At 44.0% G+C, this 14,458-nt stretch overlaps 1 long non-coding RNA gene across 1 annotated transcript in view; it reads right to left on the bottom strand.

Annotated features, from left to right (window-relative positions):
- Positions 1-13,970, bottom strand: part of LOC122466379 — a 44,499-nt gene extending 30,529 nt beyond the window's left edge. Inside the window, exons 1-2 of the long non-coding RNA XR_006291814.1 lie at positions 13,841-13,970; positions 11,476-11,606 (exon numbers count right to left, since the gene is read on the bottom strand). This is a non-coding gene — a long non-coding RNA (uncharacterized LOC122466379). The remainder of the gene's footprint in view (positions 1-11,475; positions 11,607-13,840) is intronic.
- Positions 13,971-14,458: the final 488 nt, after the last annotated feature.

Here is a 14,458-nt window from a genome sequence, read left to right as displayed (position 1 = left end):
CAATAAGGGCCCAAAAAGAATTAAAAAAAAAAAAGTCAGTGGGGTTCCTTTTAGTTTAAAAAGGAACAGTCAGCACAGAATACTCCAGAAGATTATTTGCCTCTCACGAACCACAAAACGTCAGATTATTAAGAGTGAATAGATTTTTTTCCACGCCTACATATAATAATGATTGACATCCTATGAATGCCTAAAATCAATTGATTTTAACATTTAATTTACTCTGAGTGCTTTTTTATTGTAAGTTCCTCAGGGCAGGGACTGTCTTTGTATGTTTTAGAGCACAATGCAGTCAGCACTTAGATTAACAAATAATCTTTGCCTCTTATGCGGCTGCCTATTTACCTTTTTTGTGTTTCCATTAGTTTAGAAAACAAAATTAAATGGGTCAGTTTCATTTCTTTACTCATTTGCTACTATACTGCCATTGTTCAGATTTACAATACCGCCATTGTTCAAAATCCTTTCTTCCCTGCCCCCCCACACAAAAAAACCTGGTTTTATTCTTTTCTCTCTAGGAGGAAGCAGAGGCTATGTAGGGCACTTGATAATTGCACGTGCAGAGTACCTCCAGCTCCTGTTGTCATTCTTGACTGCTCAGAGTGAATGAGGCAGCTTGGGGGGGGCCCCACTAAGATGAGCAGCAGTGCCACCAGCAGATTTGGTCTTAGGGACATATGAATAGTATGGCCACACGTGGCACTCCCTCGCCTATTGCACCCGCAGTCACAGTGCTGGCCAGGGTGCAGCAGCAATAAAACACATTGTTCTTAAAATAGGAAAAAGCAGAAGGGGCAAGAGCCTTGTAGAGAGCGCAGTGGGAGCCCAGGGGTAGGGAGGAAGAAAGGACTTTTAAGAAATTGTTTTTGGCAGCCTAAGCAAATGTGAGATCCATGCAAATGAGGGGGGGTAGGGAAAACACTCACTTCAAGACCCCTTTCATCATATCAGGCCCCTGTAGTCATTTAGCCTTCTTAAGGGCTGGACAGAATTGGGGCCTTGGATAAGGCCAGGTGGCTGAAGCTCAGTCAGGAGAAGATGGAGCTAATATCAGTAGGATGGGCATGTGAGGAGGTGAACCACAGGAGATGGTTAAATAATGCCTCAACTTTCAGCTGGATCTAGATGTCCTGATAAAAATGCTGACCAGAGGTGCTGTCCCCTCCTCACCATTCCCCATCTGTGCTTGGCAAAAAGGCTGTAAGCTATCCCATTTCTATCCATACTTCTGTCTCATCTAGGTTGGATTACTCTTGCCACACATAGTGTTACACCTGAAGGCCACTTGTAAACTTTGACTTCAGCATAATATAGCTGCCTCTCTATCTACTTAGCAGTACTTCTTGTCTGGGTCATATTACACTGGCACTTAACGGCCTGGAAGCCAGTGCAGTTAGTTGCCAGGCAAAATTTGAAGTAATTTTTGATCTACCAGAACCTTTATGGTTTGGTCCCTGTGCTTACATCAGTGGAAGTTTTGCTGGCCTGAAGAGTATATCATTTAGGCCCTGTATGCACAGTGTGTTTGTAATTTAAAACTTCCTATTGATTAGAATGTTTCCACTCCCATCTTTCCACAAAGTAAAATATTTACATTTTTTAAATATCAAGGTGGATGTGGAAATTCAGTAGAGAAAAAGACAGAATTAGCTCATGAAGGAATTTAAGCTATGTGCACTTCAATATAAAATGGAAATTAAAATCCTGCAGGGAATTGTAACTGACAAACTATACATGAATTATTAATAGGCACATCAACATATTAACTACATGAGCCTCAAGAGTCCAGAGGCTGTCCTAACTATTGTCTGAATTAGCTGCAACTTTGCTTGCAGATTCAGTGAGAAACTGAGGCAGGTGATAAAATGTCAGTAAATTTAGAACTTTCAGAAAGTGAAATCGAGTCTTGAGAAAAGGGGAGCCAAAAAAAAAAAAAACGGCCCTTATAATGCAGCCCCCAAAAAATTTAAATGGAAGCCCAGGACATGCATCCAGAAGTAGAATCTGGGCCTGACTGAGAGCAAAGTGAGTAATTCCAGTACTGCCAACCCAAAATTTCAAAAGTCATGAGTCAGGCAAAGTTTATATGGTGTTTTTTTTGGTCTGTCTTGATTTTTGACCTCTTCCCACTCATTCCCAGTGACTATCGCACAAACACTGTTGCCACCTCTCTCAAATTTACTGACTTTAGCCTCTGCTGACTGCCTGATGGTACAAAACTTCCAGCTTCTTCCCAATCACCAAAATTCTAATAAATACCTACATACATACTGTGGTCCCCCCTCCCCATCACTCCATATTTACCCATTCCTCAGCCCAGCAATCCCTTCTACCTACCCAGCTCTGCATCCGCCTGGCCCCCCAGGCTTGCCTAGCCCTCCCGCTATGACCTGGTTCTGCTCTGTTTTTCTTGCCACTCCAAGGGTTCTTCATCCCACTCCCAGGTTGGGGGGGGGGGCGGGGGGAGGACTGCCATAGGATCTTCTCTGCCTTCCCAGGCCTGGTGCTGAAAGGAGGCCAACGGGATGAGCAGAGAGCACACTGACCCACTGTTTGCAGGAAGGGAGGGTGGAGGGAGCAGAACTGCCCTGAGCCACCGGACTCTTTCCACTCCACTCTCATAAAAATGGCATCAGCTGCTCCGTCCCCCACTATACTTCCCTCACCTCCCCCAGAATTCCTCTGGCTGCTGTGGGGCAGGAAGGGGAAAGAGGCCAACCTCTTGCAGCAGCCGGAATTGGCTGCTCTTCCCCAGGAGGTGGGGAATGGGGAAGGTAGTCAATCACAGCCCCCAAACAGACCACATTTTAAACTTGAATCAAGCAGGCACACAACCACAACAAACTACAGAGTTGCCAGGTGTCCAGTTTTCAACTGGAATGCCCGGTTGAAAATGGACCCTGGCAGCTCTGGTCAGCACCGCCGTCTGGGCCATTAAAAGTCTTGTCGGCGGTGCTGCAGGGCTAAGGCAGGCTAGCCCCTACCTGTCCTGGCACCACGCTGCGCCCCGGAAGCGGCCAGCAGGTCCCAGTCCTATGCAGGGGGGCCACAGGACTCCGCGCACTGTCCCCACCCCGAGCACTGGCTCCGCACTTCCATTAGCCGGGAGCTGTGGGGGCAGTGCCTGCAGGTGAGAGCACCGCATGGAACCTCCTGCCCCTCTCCACCCCGCCTAGGAGCTGGACCTGCTGGGGGCTTCTGGGGCACAGCGCAGTGCCAGGACAGGCAGGGAGCCTGCCTTAGCCCTGCTGACCGAGAGCTGCCTGAGGTAAGCCTGTGCCCCAACTCCTTGCCCCAGCCCTGAGCCCCCCCCAAACCCAGAGCCCCCTTCTGCACCCCAAACCCTACTCGTGGGCCCACATCCCCAGCCCAGAGCCCACACTCCTTCCCACACCCCAACCCTCACCTCAACCCGCAGCCCCCTCACACACTCCAAATCCCTTGGCCCCACCCCCCAGCCTGGAGCCCCCTCCCACACCCCAGCCCACACCTCAACCTGCAGCAGCCCCCTCCTGGACCCCAAACCCCTCATCCCCAGCCCCACCCCCGAGCCCACACCCCAACCCCCGCCTCAACCCACAGCCCCCTCCCACACTCCAAATCCCTAGACCCCACCCCCAGCCTGGAGCCCCCTCCTGCACCCCAAACCCTCATCCAACCACCCCAGAGCCCACACCCCCAGCCCAAAGCCATACCCCCTCCCACACCCCAACCCCATGCCTTAACCCACAGCCCCCTCCCAGATTCCAAACCCCTTGGCCCCCAAGCCTGGAGCCCCCTCCTGTACCGCCAACCCCACCCCAGACCCTGCACCCCCAGCTGGAGCCCTCACCCCCTCCCACACCCCAACCCCCTGCCGTAGCCCAGTGAAAATGAGTGTGGGGCGGGGAAAATCGAGCCACCAAGGGAGGGGGAATGTTGTGAGCGGTGGCGGGACTAGGGTGTCCAGTTTTGTGCAATTAGAAAGTTGGCAACCCTAACAAACTATCAGACAACAAACTCACCCCCAGGGTCATGTAGTGACTCATGCCTCACCTGGGAGAAATCCTATGTTTGCTGCCCCTGTTCCCAAGCTCAAGTCACATGCCATTGTTTCTACTCCCAGATAGGATGAACACTCATGGGCTTCCAAGTGAGTGCTTGAACATGAAAATTTAAAACTGATCTATAATTTCTGTGACCACCTGTGCAGGCAGGCTATTTGGTGTCCCTTTTGTGTGTTTCCTTTCCAGGAATTTTACTGACAAAATTTGTGGAAAGTCAATTTCCAATATGCCTAAAACATCCCAAACCATTTCATTAAATTCATTGGAAAGTTTTAGTGAATATTGTTTCAAGCATCCCCTTATTTATTTCTCTCCTTTCCAGACCTTGTATTCATCTCATTTGGCACAATCCTGATTTCCTTGTGTACCCAGACCACCGCCCTGACCTCAGTGGCAATTCTGGGTGCACAAAGAATGCAGAATTGGACTCTCATCCTGTGACAGGTCACGTAGCTCTCAGGAGGTGCTGAGGCACTGAGACACGGTTTTGCAGTCTTCAGTGCTTGCCTGCAAAGAGCATTTCCAGAACAGAACATGCACATTTATTTTTAGGGATCATAATTTAACCTTGGGGGGGAGTGGCGCATTACTTCGTTGGAAGACCGTATTAGATTTGGTTTGGCCATTGTGTGTGTGGTTTTCTCTCTCACTTACACTTTAAATGATAAGAATATGCATTGTGGAAGAAGTTATCCAGTATCCACAGGCTATCCATGGGACCAGGCACATCAGCCATATACCACTTCAGGAAGTTCAGATGGGCTAGTCATCTCTTGGACGGGTGAAAGCAAAGGACACGTATGATCCTATTCTTCCTTCATGCACCTATGAAACTAAATCACTCTCGGACATCATATACAGAACAATCAAGGGGACTGACTAGTGCTACTCAAATCTCTGGAACAAACAACTAATAACTAAAGTGATTGTAGGGGCATGTGACATGCATTTTAATAATGGCCTAAATATGAATTTACACATTTGCGTGTTGTTTCACACACTCAAAGTGACTTATAATTAAAGTAACAGTTTTTTTTTTTTAAAAGTTCAATAATGTGGTAACCAACTAAATCCCACAAAAATGAGGGGGCCACTCAGAATCAAGGCCAATACTGCAGGATAACAGATATAGGCACCTATTACACCCCACCCCCTTTCCCATTTTTCCACAGTTGCTATCTCATTTTCTCCTCCAATTGAGTCCTACCTGAGGGATGGCTGCACTTCAGTAAGACCACACACACACACTACCCACCTCAGGGGTGCATTGTGAGGGTTAATGTTTGTAAAGATTTGTAATCCTCAGATGAAAGTTGCTATTTTAACTGTTTTTATATTACACTGAGGAACATTTTTCAATGCCTTAAATCCGGTCTAGTTTAGGTGTTATTTCTCATAATAAATTACTACATTGGCCTGCTCTCCACTCACATATATTGACATAAGAACGTAAGTCACATTCTGAAAGTGACAGAGATTTATCCCATCACAGGGTTCCTCAATTTGCCGACATAGCTGCCCTTCCATGTTTGTTCTGAGCTCTTTGGAGTCAGAGATGTTTGCCATTTGTGCATGAGTGAAACTTCATTGGCTGAATGGTGGTGATATAAACTGCTCACTTTCATACAGATTCTACACTGATCTGTTATATGCACATGGTTCAAAGCGGAACCAGCAATCACCATATCTGTATAAGAGAATGGCCATTCTGGGTCAGGCCAAAGGTCCACCTAGCCCAGTATCCTGTCTTCCAACAGTGGCCAATGCCAGGTGCCCCAGAAGGAACGAACAGAAGACGTCATCATCAAGTGATCCATCCCCTTACGCCCATTCCAAGCTTTTGACAAACAGAGGCTAGGGACCACCATCCTTGCCCATCCTGGCTAATAGGTCCATCAATGGCTATCCTCCATGAATTTTTCTAGTTCTTTTTGGAACCCTGTTATAGTCTTGGCCCTCATAACATCCTCTGGCAAAAAGTTCCACAGGTTGACGGTGCATTGTGTAAAGAAATACTTCCTTTTGTTTATTTTAAGGCCTATTAATTTGGTGACTTTATATCAATGTAATTTCTTTGACTTCAGAATTATTCCTGATTTACACTGGGGTAAGTCAGAGAAGAATCAGATCCATTCTTTCTTCAAGGAACAAACTGTGAAGTGAGCTTGATTGGAATCCCCCCCAAACAGGCACAGTCAGGAAGTTCGTTAGGGCAATCTAGATGGTTTCAAATAATGCTGATACTCAAAACCCTCTGCACAGTAGGAAAGAAAAGTATTCCTGTATTGCAGATAAGGCTGACAGAAAATACCCAGTTCACACCTTATTGTAATGATCTTTGTACAAAGTATACCTTGTAAGGGTTACTCATGAGCACTGGGGTACTGGCGTTTGGGGGAGGGGGGTTAATTGCATTTTTTTTTAAATAAAAAGTCAAGAAAAAGATAGCTAAATATAACTAGTTCAGACTCAGCCTACCTATCTATCTATCTAAGGTACTTATATGGTCCATTACCATGGTATATGATCACCTCACAATCTTTAGTGTTTTAATCTTCACAGCACCCCTGCAAGGTGGGGACAATATTACTCCTCTCTTTTACAGATGGGGAGCTGAGACCCAGAGGGACCAAGTGATTTGCCCAAGATCACACAGAAAAGTTTGTGTTGGAGCAGGGAATTGTGAACCCTGGTGTCCTAAATCCCAGTGCTGCACCTTAAACACTAGGCTATCCTGCCACCTAGCTTGACAGGGCCCTTTTAAATTTATTTCTTGATTTCTGGGTTTCAAATCAAACCTTTAATATACTTCCTCTAAGAGGCAGTTAATTGACTTCCTAACAACACATACATATATGTTTACAGTGAGCGTGCTCAGAGTGAAGCCAAGTTACACCCACACACGTTAGCCTCCTCTTTTCAGATGCTGCCGCCAAGAAAATAACTTGATACCTAGTCCGTTCTCCTATCACCATAGCAACCACTGGTGAAAAGCATGATTTCCTAGAACAGAAATTAAAGATTGTTTAAGAAACCACAACCTGATCACAAGTCACCTGTCTATAAGGTGCCACAGGACTCTTTACCACTTCTACAGATCCAGACTAACTCAGCTACCCCTCTGATACATGTGCCAAAAGTCCACACTAAGTAGCCATCTGCATCTAAGGAGCACAGTCTCCCATGAATTGCTCATCTGCAATCCCAAAGACAACTCCATAAAAAGCTTCCATTACTAAAGCCAGGAGTAAAACAAAAATAGCTTTTCCTCACAATAGTTGCACTCTGTGGTGGATGGAACTAGTCTAGAGCTCAGCTGACTAGCGCACTCCACCACTACTATTGAATGAAGGTTGAGAAGGCTGGAGGTGTCATCACTCTGCTGAAGTAGGTGTAAGAAAACTCTGAACTTCAGTGCCTGCTACCATCACTGTGGAGTCAGTTGCCTTCACACCACTTTGATACCTGCATAACCTTCACATCAACCCCAACAATGAGTGAGGAGAATAGTTTAGTTTTGTCTTGTGTTTAACGTGAGTCCCCATATCCTGTCTAAAGGTTGAACGAGACAGCAATTCCTCTGGTGTTCTTCTATAGCCCTTCTCATCCTACCAACTTCTAGTTCTTACCTCGTTCAAGCTTTTGCAGCCAACAATATTTAGCGAGCATATTTTAATTGTTACACACAGGGCTTAAATTCTCATATACCATTTTCAAGAGCCTCCCCTATGCCCCATTTGGGGCTTCAGCCACATGGGGTGTGCCAGGGTTGCAGGTTTAAAGATATTTACTGGAGCTCTGCTCTGGAGAGCTCTGGCTGGTTACACACGTCCTCTCAAGCTATTTTTATTTCCTTCTTATAAGTTCTGCATATTTTCTCACCACAGCAGAGAAACTTTAAAACTTCATGTTATATTTGGCTTTTCCAGCATGTACACAACTCCAAGAGTTGTTAACTAGTGAAAGAAAGTATCCACAGACATTGGTCCTGATTCTCCACTGCATCACTGCAGTTCCTTGTCTCCAGTTATTACTGGATCATACAGCGGAGAATTAAAACAAAACACTAATATTTATACTGGGGCCTCTTCAAAAAACAAAGGGATATACAGGTGTGGTTTTCAATAGCTCAAAGGCATTGCATTATCACAGTAAACGTCAAGCAGTTAAACTTCCCCACAACAAAGATAGCTAGCTCAACCCTTCTGCCAGGTGGAGTCAACAGCAACAAGGGCCAGGTTTCATATTTAGGGGTTCCTCCTAATACTACAACACAGAACCAGCTCGAGCCCCCACCCAATAATCTGGGAAAATTTACCATCACCACTGGGTGCCTCTAAGAGAGAATATTTAGCCACTTGCAAACACTGTATCAGCGTATAACATAAGAGAAATTTCATTAAAAGGGAACGGGAACCAAGCATTAGTTTGGGAAAACACAACAACCACATTCAAAAACATGTGATCATAAGCCAACCTGACCCCACAATGCGTTGAGCAGTGTCTTTTGCCTCAGTTTCCCACCCTGTATTCTTCCAATGAATCAATGTCCCTTTAGCACATCACTCGCGTCTCCCTCCACTGCACTCCACTCCACTCACAGTTGGCTGCCCTTGGTCAGGCAAAGACCCAGAGTTCAGAGGTGCATTTGTGTGGGTTGACTTTCCACCACGGGAGGGTGGAGCACCGAGCAATGCCTCAGCTACTGCCGTTGCAACTGACACACAATGTCGTCATTCACTCTGGCGCTGCTGCTGCCGCTACCGGTCACTCGCTGCAATGCCACATTCTCAGGTTCCAGTACTGAGCCCAGCAAATATGGTCTGGTCCTGAAGTCTTTGCCCCCCAGCTTATCACTAGATGTCAGAGGAGAGCTCATTCAGACCCTAGTCACACTAGAGACATAAGCAAATGAAGTCGCGCCCTTAAACCTATACTTATATTAAATAACTGATTAAGGTGCTCAGGACTCAATTCCTGGTATTGTCAACCTCAAGTATTCAAAAATCATGACTCTGTCTCTTGCCCCACTCACCCAAACAAATAGTGAGTTTGGCTTAAAATATGAGATTTTAAAAGTTAGTTTGGGGTTCTTTCTCCCATTGATTTCAGTGGTTAGGATTGCTTAGCACCTCTGCAATACCGAACCACTTATTTATATGCATAAATATTGCCCAAGGGTCAAGATTTTCAAAAGTGACTACTGATGTGAGACTTTATAGGGGCCTGATTTTCAGTAGGGTGCTCAGCACCTATCTTCTGGAAATCATATTCTTTTAAGACTCCTGCCTCAAGATGGTCAGCTAAAAATCATTAGTCACTCTTGACAGTCTTGCCTTCAGTAAAAGATACTCTAACGCATTTCCTTGCTATTACTTACTATTCCTGTAATTCAGATGTATCATTTAATAGGAGCTCGATTACTTGCTTGGTCTCTGTCTCCTGAGAGAACACACACAGAGCACAAAAACAAAGCCTTCCCCCCCGCCCAGATTTGAAAGTATCTTCTTACCCCATTGGTCCTTCTGGTCAGGTGCCAACTAGGTTAATTGAACTGACTAACCCCTTACAGGTAAGGGGATTCTGTACCTCTGGCCAAGAGGGATTTTATATTACTGCATACATAAAAGTTGTTACCCTTTCCTTTATATTTATGACATCAGGTTTATCCCATTTTATCTTGGATTTCTTATGTGGAAAGGCTCTCATTTATAGTTAGTTTTTAGTTGTTTCCCGTGTTTAGTTAGGCTTAATTTCTTTGCAGACAGCAGAGTTCAGGAGAGGCAGAGTCCCAATCTTCTACTATAGAAGACTCACCCTTTAATGATTAGATCTTTTGGGGTCTCCTACTCCACAAAATATGCTGTGTAAAAAGCAAACAAGATACAACAAGCTAGAAGTAATTAACAGCAGTATTTTGATGAGACACTAGTACGTTAAGTGTCCAATTTATATAGGATTCCAGAAATGCTGAGATTAAAGAGAAAAGCAGATCAAAGTACAAAAGAAAGGGCTGAATTACTAGTGAAACCTGTCCCCCAACACAAATAAAATAATTTCCAACTTCTGCATTTTTCATCTACCGCCATATAAAAGCAGCCAAACCTCAATTTCCTCAATAAGAGATGCCTATGTCTCCTTATGTTCCCCCAGTCCTATTCCCCTTCTGTCATTGTGAGAGAACAAAGAACTAAAATAAAATGCTCTAAGGCAGGGGTAGGCAACCTATGGCACCATGCCAAAGGCGGCACGTGAGCTGATTTTCAGTGGCACTCACACTGCCTGGGTCCTGGCCACCGGTCCAGGGGGCTCTGCATTTTAATTTAAATTTTAAATGAAGCTTCTTAAACATTTTAAAAACCTTATTTATTCTGCATACAACAACAGTTATATATTATAGACTTATAGAAAGAGACCGTCTAAAAACACTAAAATGTATTACTGGCACGTGAAACCTTAAATTAGAGTGAATAAATGAAGACTCGGCACACCATTTCTGAAAGGTTGCCGACCCCTGCTCTTAGGCAACCATAGAGTATGGTAATAAAGTTGCTGCCCACTTTTCAGGCAGATGATTAATTATTAAGTTATTCCCTCCATTTCTGTCAATCACTAAGACAATACTCAGAGCCAATGGAACACTTAGTAAAACTCAGGGATTTTTAAAGGGACCATTATGATCATCTAATCTGACCATCTGTACAACAAAAGCCACAGAATTTCACCCAGTAAATCCTGCATTTAGCCCAATAACTTGTGGCTGAACTAGGGAATATCTAAAAACATATCCAATATGGATCAAAAAACTAAAAATGGTGAAGCATTTACCACATCCCTTTGTAATTGGCTAATGACACTTTTTTTTTTTTTTTTAAAGTCTTCTTTCCCATTTGAATTTTGTGGACTGGAATTTCCAACCACTTCTTGTGGATTTTATGTCATGTTTTTGTCTGCTGAATTAAAGAGCCCTCGGTGATCAGATATTCTCTCTCTCTCTGCAGGTAATTTTGGTCAAATCACCTCTTAATCTTCTCTTAAACTAAACAGATTGAGCTCCTTTAGTCTCTCATTGTAAAGTGCGTTTTCCAGATCAGTCATTCTTGTGGCTCTTCCTTGAACCCTCTCCAGTTTTTCAACATCCTTTTTAAAGCATGGACACCAGAACAAGACACAGTATAACAGTAATGGCCCCAGCAGTGTTGTGCACAGGAGTAATATCACTTCCCTATTCATCCTCAATATTCTACTGTTTATACAAGGATTAGAGTAGCTTTTTTGCTACAGCATTGCATTTAGGAGCTCCTTTTCAGAGTCACTGCTTTCTGGGATACAGTGCTCCATACTGTAAGTATGGTCCTACATTCAAGATCAAAGGCAAAGGTTGCCGCATGAGATATGTTGGATTATATCCTTTTGAGAGTCATGTCACCTTGGGGAGTTTAGAAGGTAACTCATGAGAGTCCTGTTTTCTTCCCAGTAACAGCCCATGTCTGGTTTTGGCTGATTATTTTTGTGCCTAACAGGCCACTTCTTTCTTGAAGCTTGTAGGATGATTTAGATCTAGAATAAGAAGATATTCAGAAATTCAATTACTTCCAATCTTCTAGCCTGCAACAGTGGGAGCCCCCTCAAGCAGATTTTCTTCATTAGGCACCAAGCTTTCATCACACTGGCAAGTGACATTTCATTGTGGCCTTTCAGAGGATACAGTGGAAAGAATCTTTCCCACATCAGAGGGCATGAAGTGTTGTAATTGTGAAGATTCAGAGCAAAAGAAAAAAGGCTTATTTTGTGTACTTGCAGTTTGGAGCAGCAAAATTTACTAATGAAACTAATGGCTATTTCTAGTCTTAACAAGACCCTACTTCTACAAGTGACTACTGATAACCCTAATGCTGATATAAAGCCAACCCTAAATGCTGCACAGCCAGCTACATCAACTATCAGGTTTAGAGTGGTAGCGGTGTTAGTCTGTATCAACAAAAACAACGAGGAGTCCTTGTAGCACCTTAGGGACTAAAATTTATTTGGGCATAAGCTTTCGTGGGCTAAAACCCACTTTCCTCGTCGTTTTTACATCAACTATCTTACCCATTCTCAATGCCTGCCCCTGAGCATAGGAACAGTAAGGGCTGTAGTCAAAGCATCACTGTATTCCAGTAGTCTGTGGCCAGTGACAGCCTCCAGAGCATAGCTGGATTTCCAATAAGGCCCTGATGCTTTGAATTATGACAAACAATCCCCAGCTGCCTGGGGACTGAGCAAACAAAAGTGGTTTTTAAATACTCCCTCCTCAGCTGGGCTGACCTCTGATGATGAGGATCTGACTCAAAGAGAGGGGAGAACACTTACTCAAAAATTCCCAGATTTTGGGAAATTTTCCAGGATATAGAAGCACTGCTGGGAATTTTTCACCAGATTTGGGAAATTTTTAGCGCTAGGTTGAGAAAAGTTGGCATCACGATATAGAAGCGCTGCACTCCAGCTGTGGGGAAGACTCAGTTCTTCCATAAAAACTGCACTACTTCACCCACTAGAGGAAAACGCAGAGTGTCTTGTGACTAAGTTATTCACAACTGGAAGGGGACCAGGATTTAAAGTGCAAATAGCAAGGGAAATCTAGTACTACGGTTTACCTTGAGCTGATGGCCTGGAAGCTAGAAAACTGAATATGGCCTCTATGCACCCTCACAATTCTAGGCTGCTGAGGGTGGGCAGTGTGACTATTGGAGTAACTTGGACAGCCCTAGGTGACTTCTTAACCGTTCTTAAACTATGGCAGTTCTAGAGGAGGCAGTATTGTCTGGAATCCCTACAAATGTGAGTCCCACCCCCAGGCGCTGCTCACATTGATTCACACCAGTTGAGAAGCTCTCCACATATGTGTGACAAGTAGATACTAATGCTAAGCCCAGGTCAAGCGCAGATAAGGCTTATCAAGCTCTCCAACTTCTATCTCACTTTACAGTAGCACAAGCACTACAATAGCTTCCACAGTTGTAATTGTCTCTTTATTATGTGTCTGTAAGGTGCCTGGCTCAATGGGACCCACCAGGTGCTACCATAATAATTGCATACATTATCATTCTATTCACTGAAGTTGGAGGTGATGATTTTGAAGAATATCTTCAAACACAGTTTTCAGAGTAACAGCCGTGTTAGTCTGTATTTGCAAAAAGAAAAGGAGTACTTGTGGCACCTTAGAGACTAACCAATTTATTTGAGCATGAGCTTTCGTGAGCTACAGCTTATGCTTATGCTCAAATAAATTGGTTAGTCTCTAAGGTGCCACAAGTACTCCTTTTCTTTTTTCAAACACAGTATGTCTTGCAAACAATCCCAAACAGCTCATATTTATCTATGAGCCTGTATAAACAACCACTGCAACCAAGCTTCCTCCACTTTAAAACTGGGAGTCACCATTTCCTCCCAGTTGAAGAAATCTTTCTTGGTACTGTTTTTGTCAGGCACAAGTCATTTATTAAGTCGAACACAACATTCTTTCCACTGACTTTGACCGAGTTAATCCAATACACTTTCTCAACCTTTAAAGGATTTTCTTCTTACTGCCTACAATAGACAACTAAAAAGCCTGAGATTTTCCTCTAGACAAACCCCTCCATGCCAAACCCTCACCTTCAGTTCCTCTTTCCCTTTGGGGGAACACTAACATGAAAAAAATATTTAAAACAAAATAAGTCAGGGAAATAATCCACATTCTAATTTAAATGAACACAGGCAACAATAAGGCAAGCAAATGGCTTTCTTTGGGGGCCTGCCAGGACAGGACTTACCTCAATTCTGCTTCTCACTCAGTATCATGGAACTGCCATAAATCCTGAGATATGTAAGTTAGACCACAAAGGCTTGAGTTCAGGCAGACACGTATATTTTTATTTCTTACCCTACTGTTTGCTTTTTTAGTCCAGCCTCTTTCTAGCATCCCCCCCAGTTTTCAGCCCCTAATGATTAAAGTGGCTCAGCTGCAAACACTTTAGGATTATTCCCCACCCCACATACCCAAATGTATTGCCTTTCACTAACTGCTACTTCTCATCAGAATGGGCTTCTCTATGTCCCTTAAGTATAAATGATAGGGTCTGTTAGCCCAGATCATCAAAGATATTTAGGCACCTAATTTCCATTAAAATCAATGAGAGTTAGGCACCTAAATGAGGATCTATGCTGCTGCCCCTTTTGGCCCAAGCAGTTAGTCACTATTCAAGGGCCTTGGAGATTACTTCTGTTAGAAGGAGAAAATGATTAAGCAAATCAGGGTATTTCTTTGCTGCAAACCTGTTTATTTACAAAACATGTACATAAAGTCCTGTTTCCCTGAACAGAATAGGAATGAATAGGAGACGGTTTCCTTGTACAAAATCCAAGGCTCCTTCTAGCTAGTTATCTGCCTA

The sequence above is a fragment of the Chelonia mydas genome, chromosome 6 (assembly GCF_015237465.2).
Source record: "Chelonia mydas isolate rCheMyd1 chromosome 6, rCheMyd1.pri.v2, whole genome shotgun sequence".
NCBI classification, from domain to species: Eukaryota; Metazoa; Chordata; order Testudines; family Cheloniidae; genus Chelonia; species Chelonia mydas.
This window is presented reverse-complemented; position numbering and strand designations above follow the sequence as displayed.